A 12,121-nucleotide genomic window follows, 5' to 3' on the forward strand; every position below is an offset into this window, starting at 1 on the left:
CCACCTATTAGAGCCAAAGAGCTTACTTTTTCCACATGCGAAATTTGCATTAATGTTTATTTAAATTATACAATGGACTACAAAATGTAAATGTTTCATGATATTTGTTATATTATATCACCTTTATATATCAATATTGTTGAAATGAAGATCAAATAGCTGTATGTTGAAATATGTTGAAAAGGTCAAAACTTTACATGGGGTGTACTTACTTTTGTATATTGTAATATAATACAACATGTATATACAGTAACCTGGCCAATTCCCAACCTCCTTATTTAAATGAATCATATTGAATGATATCGGTAACATTAATCTCCAAACACTTTTGCAATTTGTGATTTTTGTCTATTGCTCAAAGTTAAGCAAATTTTGTGCCGCCGCAACCTACTCCTGCCTCATGACTGTTGTGCTCAGCTCCTGGCTGGGTACGTTTGTTCTGGCTGAAGATATACTGAATACTTTCCGTTTGACGATGCACATTGGTTGAGCAACAGGAAGGGGGATAGTGAGGGAGCGTTGGTGTGTATTTGTGTGTTTGTTATATTTCTTTGTTGCTGTGATGTTAAGGCTGGGACTGCAGGGGACAATTACACATCATGACATTTCACTCCAGATTGGAGGCCTCTGCAAGCAACTGCTGCTATCATAGCTAATGGAATAAATGAAAAGACCCACACTGCCTTTCTTTGCTCTTGCCAAGTCTAGTTGTTTATTTCACAGATGTGGCAAAGGATCAGCTCCACTGTGCTGAGATCTCTTCGATCTCCATGACTTTATTTACTTTCTGATTGTTTCAATTTTCATTAATACTTTTTCAGTTGTTTCCAATAATTTCTGAAGTTGCATTTTTGTGTTTTAATCTACTTGTAGATGTTATTCCATAAAAATGGCAATATGTACACCGTGAGCTTTAAACGCTGACATACAAGAAATGCATTGCTCTGGAATGTTGGCTAAATCACTTATTCAAGAAGAAGAGTCACAGCCCAAGTGATGAGTTTGCCAGTTAAAGCATGGAGTGATCATTTCTGCGAAATATACAACAGCAAATATACAATGTTAAATGATTACAATGTCAAAGAAAAACCATTTCACCATAACATTTGATGCACACAAGAAACGAACAAGCTTTCCAAGTGTTTTCACTGGCGTAGATAAGTAATGGTCACATGAACAGTGATTGCACATTGGCTATGACTTGGACAGTTTGTGCGATCGAAAAACCAATTTCCGGAAGCCTGTACAAGTCGATACAAGGGATTAGATCGAGAAACTACTACAACGGCATTCTTCGACGTCGAGACATCAACTGATATGCCTCTGCCCACAATGTATTATTACATCATTAAACATACTTGTACCAACAACACAAACAACAACATGCATTTTAAAGGCCATTTTCCCTGCTAGAGCAGGGGTTAGCCTTGCGGGCCCCAAGACAATCTTCTCCATTTTGCCCTATTTTCTGCATCTCTCCTTGTTAACCCCCTTGCCCGCATTTCTTCTTCCACCATCTTTAGCCAAGTCTTTCTCGGTCTTCCCTGTCTTCTACTTCCTTCTACATTCATTTCAATCACTCTTCTCAACCAGTCACTTTCATCCTTCCTCAACACATGACCAAACCATCTCAACCTGTTCCTCTTCACAGCATCAATCACAGGCTCTATTCCCATCATCTTTCGCAATTCATCATTTGTCTTCCTCTCTCTCAACAATACTCCGCATATCCGTCGAACCATTCGCATTTCCACCCTTTCCAACCTTCGTTGCTGCTCTACGTTCATTACCCATGTCTCGCTCCCATAAATCATAACACTTCTCACACATGCAGCATACACCTTTCCCTTCAGCTTCAACGACACTCCCCTCATCATCAGCACGCCACTCAATTCCCGAAACTTCTTCCATGCACATCTCACTCGAGCAACCGTTGCCGAGTCTGATCCACCTTCTCCATTCAGCATGTCTCCGAGGTAGCAAAATGTTTTCACACCTTCCAGCTTCATGCCGTCTCCAAGATCCAACTCAACATTTCCTCCATCTGCAGCTCCCTCTGTGCACACCTTACATTTGAATGTAGCTGCCACACTGGTTAATGACCCTCTCAGACCACAACATTTTTGATGAACCCACTCAGCGCACATTGTACACTGAATGGAGTTCACTCCGACACCCTTCCGACACACAGCACAGGGCCACTTCCCAGTTCTTTCCACCTCACCACATGCTTTACCACTTGCCATCACCTTCGTCTTTCCGATATTCACCTTCAGACCTTTTGTCTCCATACATTCCTTCCACGTGTTCATCTTTTCCTTCAGTCCATCCATACTTTCCGCAACCAACACCAGATCATCTGCATACAACAACTCCCACGGTAAACCCTCCTTTACGTTCTGAGCCAGCACCTCCATCACAGCTACAAATAGTAGTGGACTTAGTACCGACCCCTGATGCACTCCCACCTTCACCTCAAACTCACCACTGTTCCCGTCCTTCGTCCTTACAGCTGTGCGCGCTCTTTTGTACATTGCCATCACTACTCTGATCAAGCATTCCTCCACTCCTAACTTCCTCAATGCCCATGTGAATACTTTGCGTGGAACCCGATCGAATGCTTTCTCCAGATCAACAAACCCAAGAAACAACTTCTTCCTCTTCTCCATGTACTTCTCCTGCAACTGCCTCACAATAAAAAGCGCGTCTGTCGTTCCTCTTCCTGGCATGAATCCAAACTGCATTTCGTCAATCTTCACTTTCTTCCTTTTCTTCCTCTCCGACACCCTTTCCAATACCTTCATTCCATGCTCCAATAACTTTATCGCTCGGTACGAGCCACACTCCAGAGGGTCACCTTTCCCCTTGTATAGAGGGACGAGGGTACTCCGTTCCCAAGCCACTGGAATGCGGCCTTCTTTCACCACCAGATTACAGATCTCTGTCATTCTCTTCACACCCCAACTTCCTGCTGCCTTCAACATATCTCCCACAACTCCCGTCGGCCCTCCCGCTTTTCTACCCTTCATTGCTTTTATCGCTTCCTCAACTTCCTTCTCGGTTATCTTCTCTGCCGGTCCTAAAACTGGGTTACTCTCTATGTTGCCATCCCATTCATTCTCTGTATTCAACAGCATTTCCATATATTTTTTCCATCTTCCTTTAATTCCATCTGAGTCGACAACGATTTGTCCCACTTCATCCTTCAAGCAACTCACCCCCATCACATCACACCTCTCTTTCGCTATCTGCTTTGCAATCCTGAATACTGCTTTCTGACCCTCTTCCGAATCCAAGCGTTCTCCGAACATTTTCCTACATGCCTCCTGCGCCTTTGCTACCTCTTTCTTTGCAGCCTTCCTGGCTGCCTTATAACTTTCGTGCTCTGCTGTTTCTGCTCCCGTACCCTTCGCCTTCTGCCACTCCTTGAACTTCTTCCTCTTCTCGTCAATCCTCTTTCCAACTTCATCATCCCACAACCATGTTTCTGAGTGCCTCAGTGGTCCTTTTGTCCATCCACATACCTCACCAACGGCTCCCAACAGACTAGGTTTCATTGACATCCAACCACTTTCAAGCTCAACCACATCATCCTCGACCCTACTCAGCCTCTCTTTTAATGCCTCCCTTACTGTCACCTCTTTCAACCTCCACACCTTCATTCTCAGTTGGTACTTCACCCGCCGAGCTCTCCTCGCACCTTTCATCCTTACGTCGCAGACAGCCAAGTGGTGCTGTGAAACAGCCTCCTCCCCCGGGATCACCTTTGTGTCCCGGAGGTGCCCCCTATCTCGCCTACGCACCATCAGGTAGTCAACGGTTGTCGTCGACCCACCTGACGTGTATGTAACAAGCTTATTATCCTCTTTCTGGAACTGAGTATTACAAATCAACAAACTCCAAAATCCTTTCACCTTCTCCATTTCTCACACCATATCCGTAACCCCCATGAACTCCGTCAAAACCATCCATACTCCTTCCCACATGTCCATTTAGGTCTCCTCCTACCACAACAACTTCCTCATCTTTCACGTTTTCCATCAGCTTCTCTATCGCACACCAGAACTTGTCCTTCTCTTCATCGCTCCGACCAACCTGCGGAGCATATCCCGAGATGACGTTCACCTAGAGCTTTCCAATCATCATTTTCACCATCCTCAACCTATCACTCACTCTAGTCACACTCACCACACTGTCTACAAACTCCTCAGAAAACAGGACACCAACACCATTCATGCCCTCCAGGCACCCTTTCCACACAAACTTGTATTTCTGTCCCTGCCTACCCTTCACCATTCTCACACCACTTCCCTTCCATCTAGTCTCTTGCACACAACATATGTCCACTCTTCTTCTGACCAATACTTCCACCACTTCTCCTGATCTCCCTGTCATTGTCCCTACATTCCATGTCCCAAACCTCAGAAACCGATCTCCACTTCCGGCTGCACCCTGCCCATATGTACTTGTAATTGTCATGGTTCGCTTTTTGAGGCAATGTTTTTATGGCCGGATGCCCTTCCTGATGCCAACCCTCTTAGTCGCCTCCTACGACACGCAGGGATACGGCGTACCTATTCTTATCCAGGGTACACACTGGGAAACGTTTAAAACATGGAAATTCTGGGGTGTGGAAGGGGCGGCGTCAGCATCACGGCTGCGGTTTAAACATATTTAAATAAATATTTAAACAAAACCATGAAAAACAATCTGGGAAAAGTCTCTAAGTGAGAACGTGGATTTGAGAAAGCAGGAGCAGAGGTGAAAGAACAAACGAGATATAGGGGGCGGGGCACAAGTCGAGACGAGGAGGCCGCATGAGACACCAGGCCGCACAAGGCGCGGACAAAGAAACGACTAATTACACACAAATTTGCAACAACTACAAAACCAAAACCAAATAGAAACACACAATAACACATACACAACAAAATACGCAGCGGAAATTTGACAAAGAAACGCACGGGAAAACACTCAAACTTTGATGCCGTGGAGAGATCGAAGATCGATCCCCGTCGCTCGAGGGACCGGAAGCGGAACAAGCCTTGAGGTCCCTGAAGCGGCACAAGGTCCCTGAAGACCCAAAAGACACCTGAGTATAGCAGGCTGGTATGCTACAAGGTGGTGAAGAGTAATGAACATTTCGTTACCAAGTTTGATTTAAATCCTTTCAGCTGCTCTGAAGTATCACAAATTTTACCTTCCATGACCTCTGACCTTTGATGGCAAAATCTAATCAGTTCGTCTTTTCATCATAATATATACTCGCACCAAGTTTGGTCAAAATCCCATCACTGGTTCACAAGTTAGCTTGCTAGCGCAATTTTTACCAAACAGGACCCCTGACTTTTGACCTCTTTTTTTTTTTTTTTTTTGTATACAAGATCGAGGCTCGTGAAAGAGCTAACATTAATCACACAAAAAGACAAACCGACACACAAAACACAAAAAACAAGGGGAGCGGCAGACAAGATGGGGAGAGAGGGGGAAGGACACAAAAGAGAGGGGGAAGAGGGGGAAGGACACAAACACAACATTTGAGAGCAGGGACATCGGGAGGACTTGGGGGGAGGTGGGAGAGGAATAAAACATATGAACACTGCAAGGACTCTGGGGTGAATTATCGGGGGTAGAAAAGATCAAGGTTTTCGATGGGGGAAGATAAGAGATGGTGGTGAACAGCTGTTTTAAAGACCTGGAGGGAGGAGTGCGATTGAAGGGAGTGGGGGAGTTTGTTCCAGAGGCGGGAGAAAAGGGGAATGAAAGAGTGAAGGTGAGCAGAGAGCCTAGACTTTGGCAGTTTAACCATAAGAGGGTTGCAGGCAGATCTTGTGCGACCTGAAGGAATATTGGGGGGACAGAGCACAGAGAGAGCTGGGGGAGCAAGGCCGGAGAGGAGTCGGTAGAAGACAGAAAGACCACCAACCTGCCTGCGGTGAGTGAGTGAAAGGCCCTCGGTGTTGACTACATCGCAGGAGATTCCAATGATTCTGAAAGCTTTGGCCTCAACAGCGTGAAGCCGAGCAAGGTGTGAGGCAGGAGCACCAGCCCAGAGGGGGGAACAGTATTCCATTGAGCTGCGGATGAAAGCCGTTTATGTGGTGAGGAGCTCAGGTGTGCCAAGGAAGGACTTCGCATGACGGAGGATGCCCAGTCGGCGACTGGCTTAGGAGGCCAGCTTGGAAATGTGGTTTTCCCAAGAAAGATCATGGCAGATAGTGAGACCCAAAAGCTTGAGCGACAGAACTTCTTGGAGAGGATTGTTGAGAAAGTAGATGGGAGGGTTGTCCAGTCGGTCCTTTCGGAGAGACATTGTAAGAGTGTGAGATTTGTCAGGATTGAAAGACATGTTCCACTTGTTTGACCAGTCTGTGATTTGGTCCAGGTCTGCAGAGAGTGAGGAGGCTGCAGACTGCCGATCTGAGGGATGAGGAATGGAGCGACAGAGAGTAGAGTCGTCAGCAAAGAGATAGAGAGGATTTTCAAGAGAGTCAGAGAGATCATTGATGAAGACCAGAAAAAGCACAGGGCCCAGAACACTACCTTGGGGAACTCCAGCCTGAACAGGAAGAGATGAGAGAAACCCATTCAGGGCCACACGTTGACTACGACCAGAGAGGAAGTCCGCCAGCCATGCGTGGAGATTTCCATGGATACCAAAGGAGGAGAGTTTGGTGAGCAGAGCAGGGTGCCAGACCGTATCGAAGGCACGTGAAATGTCAAGGGAGACAGCTCTAATTTCCTGTTTGGCGTTGAGGACCTCCATCCATTGTTGAGAAAGCAGAAGCAGCATGTCCAGAGTAGAGTGACCAGGTCTGAAACCAAATTGATGATCAGAGATCAAGCCATTGGAGAAGAGGAAAGATTTAATATCTGAAGCAATGATGGATTCCATGATTTTGCTGATAATTGGGAGAAGGCTGATTGGTCTGTAGTTGCTGGGATCTGTTTTTGCACCTTTTTTGTGCAAACCGGTGATGTTGGCTGATTTCCAAGCAGATGGCAGATGACCTTGAGCAAAAGAGAGGGTGAAGAGAACAGAAAGAGGGAGTGAAAGAGCAGAAGAACATGATTTTAGGACCCGTGGGCTGATGCCGTCAGGACCAGTTGCAGAATCAGAGTCGAGGGTTGAGAGAAACTTTTCCACCTTGTCAGGAGGAAAGGACACAGAGTCCAGGAGCAGCTGGGTACGACTGGGTACGGTGGGTACAGAGAGGGATGGGTTTGGGACACAAGATTTAGAGGCAAACACAGAGTTGAGGCATTCAGCTTTTTCACGTGCGGAGTCAGCCGTTAAGCCGTTTGAGGTGAGGGAGGGGATGGAGGGGGAACAAACACCAGAAACAGATTTGACCAGACGCCACCAGGATTTGGAAGAGGGAGAAAGGTAAGAGAGTTCGGTCTTGAGAATGGTGAGATATTGTTTCCTGGCTCTCCTGAGGGTGGACACACACTTGTTTCGGGCTTTGTGAAAGGAAATGAGATTTCCTTCCGTTGGATTTGCTTTCCAGGAGACGAAAGCAAGTTGTTTCAGGGCAACAGCCTCACCACAAGATTCCGTGTACCATGGACGGGAGGAAGGGTATGACAACTGAAGACGAGATGGTATAAATCTGTGCATGAGAGAGAGCAATTTACTTTGAAAGAATTCCCAGGATGAGTTGATGTCAGAGGCGGTAGAGATGGGAGACCAGTCCAGATGATTGATGGCTGCTTGAAGACCGTGCCAGTTGGCCTGAGTGAAATGCCAGACCCGTCGACGCTGAGGAGGCTCTCTGAGAATGGTCAGAGAGATGTCCACTTTGACAAGCACATGATCAGATGAGCCGATTGGAGCAGAAGAAGAGCAGCAGACATTTTCAGGGAAGTTTGTCATAACCAAATCCAGAAGAGAAGATGCTCCGTTGACTGAGATCCGGGTCGGGAAATTGACAGATTGTGTCAGCCCCAGTGAGTCGCAGAAGTCCTTTGCTGAAGAGCCATGGCTGGTGAGAGAGGTACCCACACCCAGCCAACTGGCATGGTGACAATTGAAATCACCACATATGAGGAAGAGAGAGTTGGGATGGGTAGATAGAAGTTGGTCCATATTATCAGACAGTGAGATGTAGATGGAGTCATCGCTGTTTGGTGGACGGTACAACACACATATGAACAAAAGGTGGGAGCGAAGGGGAAGCCGTAGCCAAAGGTATTCCTGGGGGTGAGGTGGAGAGAGGGCAGTGGAGGGCGAGTGAGGAAGAGAGTTTTTTTATAAAGATAGCAACCCCACCTCCAGGACGAGGCTCAGGTCTATCATACCGGAGGAGGGAGTAACCTGGGAGAGATACCAAGACATCAGAGACATCATGAAGGAGGAAAGTTTCTGTTAAGCAGATCACATCTGGTTTGTCAGAAGCAACCTGTATGGAGAGGTCAGTCAAGTTTGAGCGAAGGCCCCGGATGTTTGAGGTCCATACCGTTAATGAAGAGGAAGGGGGAGCATCGGGTCCAGAACAGGGGGGGGAGGGGTAGGGTAAGATGTGGAAGAGGAGGAAGAGGTAGGGAGAGCTGTTGAAGGTGTGTCAGAGATTTCAGAGATTTCAGAATAGCTTGGAGAAAGGGAAGAATGGGGCGGACAAAAGGTTTGATGGAGATTGGGTGAGGCACAGTGAGGTGTTATTTGAGGAGGGGGAAGAGCGAGGCAGAAGGTTTGGGGAGATGAAGGTGAAAGTTGGAAGGGGGAAGAAGCAGGGAGGATGCTTTGAGGAGGAGGGGTGAGAGGGGAGTCTAGGAGGGGAGGAGCGAGGGAGAGTCTCGGAGGGGAGGGGTGTGGGGGGAGTTTAGGAAGGAGGGGAGGGAAGGGGCAAGGGGGGAGATTTGAAAGGGATGGGTGATGGGGAGGATTTGGAGGGGAGGGGTGAGATTGGATTTTGAAAAGTGTACGATTCATGGGAAACGAACATTTTTTGCAAAATGAGTTTGAGACCTTCGAGTCAAAAATACGTTTGAGGACACTGGAGGAGGGATGGAGTTCTGGATAGTTTAGGGAATGTAGAAAGGAGGAACTGTAAGAGATGGTATTATATATATTTTTTGGAATGAATAGATTTGGTGAGCAAGACGAAAGCATCCTTTTGTAGGAAAAGAAGAAAAGGGTGTTATAATATATGAGAGAAAATAGTTGTTCAGGGGAGAGATTATACATTTCTAGCCGCGTGATCGCGAACGAAGAACGAACGAACAAAAATAACAAGAAATAAACGAATAAGACCTGGGAAGGAAATATTTATTTTGGGGTTTTTTTTTTTTTTTGTGAGTACAGATATTAAACAAGGAGGTACGGGGTGAACGACTGGTACGAAACAGAGAACGAAAATAATTTCAGCGCATTCGACGAATCGCTGAGAGAAAAAACCACAAGGTCGGAGACGGTACGGTAGTCTAAGCCTACGAGTACTAGGCCGCAGAATACTCGATACCATTAACCGACGATTGTGTATACATGTACGAAAAATTAGCACCGAAAATTTTCCAAAAGATACGCTATAGGTACACACACCGAAAGATAGATACAGTCTCGACAAAAACACGATTGTGATAGATCACTTAGCTTCGAGAGCGTGAGCGCATGGAGCAGCTTCGAAAAGACGTGACCTCGCCGTGATCTCGCGAGAGTTCTCCTCTTGACTCTCTTGACTCCATAATCTAATCAGTTCATCTTTGCATCGTTATACCTACCTGTGCCAAGTTTGACTCGGCTCCCTTCAGCCATTCTTAAGTTGTTGTGGCAACAAAAACCTATTACAGCCTCTGACCAGCGACCTCTTGATCCCAAAATCAAACCAATTCATCTTTCCATTATAATACATGTACCAATGAAAAAGAAAACCAAATACTGCATTGGAGTCCTCAGAAGGAACCAAAAAAAAAAAGGTAAAGAGCAAAGATGGAGTCATTCGGCAAAACCTGGATAGTGTTGTCGGTGGGGTAGTGACATATATAGATTCAGGAAGATCTGCATCGGTATTATGCTCTGGCTGTTGTGATAGGGAACCCCACATGTAATAAGTTCTGTTTGTTCGGATTAAGTGTATCTTTGTGATCATACCAGGATGATCGTTGTGTTAGATAGAATAGGGATTATGCTAATTCCCCGGTGTGTCGTCAAACCTGTGATCATTCCATTGTCCCGTATAGTCAGGGCCCTTAGGGATATTTTGGGGCCGTTTGGTTCAAATTCTTCCAAAAGCACCAAATTTGGCCCAGATGTTGCCCATGCCATACTCTTTCGATTTTTGACGGGCGCCAAGACGGGCACCCCCCCCCCTCCCCGGGGGCCCCATATTGGCGAAATACTAAATGGCCGCCACCCGGATTAGAGGAAAATCAGTTAAATAACCAAAAGGGTTGGAATCATGTATGATACCACTTTTCAGGGGTTTTCGAGGTCGAGGAATCCAATTATGATGTTATTTTGATGATTTGAGGTCAAGGTCAGCCCGCAAGGTCATCTTAAAGGTCATTTTTGAGTCAAACATGTCGGTTTTTGAGTTTTTTGTCAAGATTTACACGAGGTTCACCATTTTATGTTTCTGGGTTGGGTAATCGAACTCTGACCTTATTTTTGACAATTAGAGGAAATATTTACATGTCTATTTCCTAATTTTCAGGCATATGCAGTTCATCAGTCTAATTACAAAGGTACGGATTTTGATGTTTTATGAACTGTATGCCATATCCTTGTGTTTAATTTTTGTGCGATCATGATCTGGGTTCATGTATACATGATTGTATACATGTCATAAATATGACGTCATAGGTCATGTGACCTGGCGGCCATATTGGATTTTATGAAAACCTTAAAAATGGATCCCTGCCTTCATTTTTCGATCGATTCATTTTGAACTTTGACCACTTATAGTACGCCATGTGATTGGATGCATATCCTAATTATGACGTCATAGGTCAGGTGACATGGCGGGATGGACCGGTATGGTCCCCGGATCATACCGCCCTTGGCGCCCGTCAAAAATCGAAAGAGTATGGCATGGGCAACATCTGCGCCAAATTTGATGCTTTTGGAAGAATTTGAACCAAAATATCCCTGAGGGCCCTGACTTGTATGGCAACGCACCTAGACACTAGGTGGGAATCCATCCCCAACAGCACATACACTAATAACAAATTCCCCCCCCCCCCCCCCCCACAAGGAAACTGACCGGAAGAACAGACAGGAAGCACCCACGCATTACCCCGACTTGAAGACAAACGTTGCTCAGGCAGGCTGAGGCAATGCCCACCTTGCGATGGATTGGTCAGGGGGGGGGGGGGTGGGGGGGGTTGGTGGGCAGATCACATGACTGGTAGGGAGAGTCGGTGACGTCAGACAATGAGCGACAAAACGACTCGCGAGCCAGCATTTTACCCTTCTGATTCTGGAAACCATAGTGAACGGTCGCATTTTGGCTCTGTCAGCATCGACGTCCCTTCTCGTTCTGGATCCCATCGCGAGCGGTCACATTTTGGCTCTGTCAGCATAAACGTCCCCTTTTGTTCACTCGGTTTGGACTGCTCGCTTGCACTTGGACCTTCTACCTGCCCTGGACTTCCCTTACGTTCCGCTGGATTGTCTTGCCTTCGGACTGTTGTGGAGAGACGGTTGAGCAAGCACGAAAAGTTGGTTCTCAGTGCGAGCGACGGGCGTACCAGCGCAGCTTGCCACTGCAGCGTGGAGAAGCAGGGGCGAGGCTTGCTGCTCTGCAGCGTACGCGGACCTAGCAGCGTGCAAACAAGGGTGCGAGAGGCCTTATTGAGGCCCAGTGAACGGGGGCGCATCGGGGCCTTGTTCCCACCAACCGGAGCCGCGTCGGACGCCTGCTATCGGAGCCTGACGATCCCTGACACTGCAGCCAGACAGAGCTAAGCCAGCACAAACACACACCCGACGCGTTTCTTTTATTATCTCCCCATTTGTCCGTGTTCTAAGTCTGTGAAGGAGCGCTCATTAGGGGGTTGAGTAACCGTCGCGTTCATTGTTCTGGCAATAAAGCCGTGTTTATTTTGGTACATAAAATCGTGTTCGTTGAGTTTATTAATTTGCAGGGTTGAAGACTGCGTGCGGGACCGACAGGTAAAATCT

Source organism: Myxine glutinosa, chromosome 3 (assembly GCF_964187855.1).
Source record: "Myxine glutinosa chromosome 3, kmMyxGlut1.1, whole genome shotgun sequence".
In the NCBI taxonomy this organism is placed as follows: Eukaryota; Metazoa; Chordata; class Myxini; order Myxiniformes; family Myxinidae; genus Myxine; species Myxine glutinosa.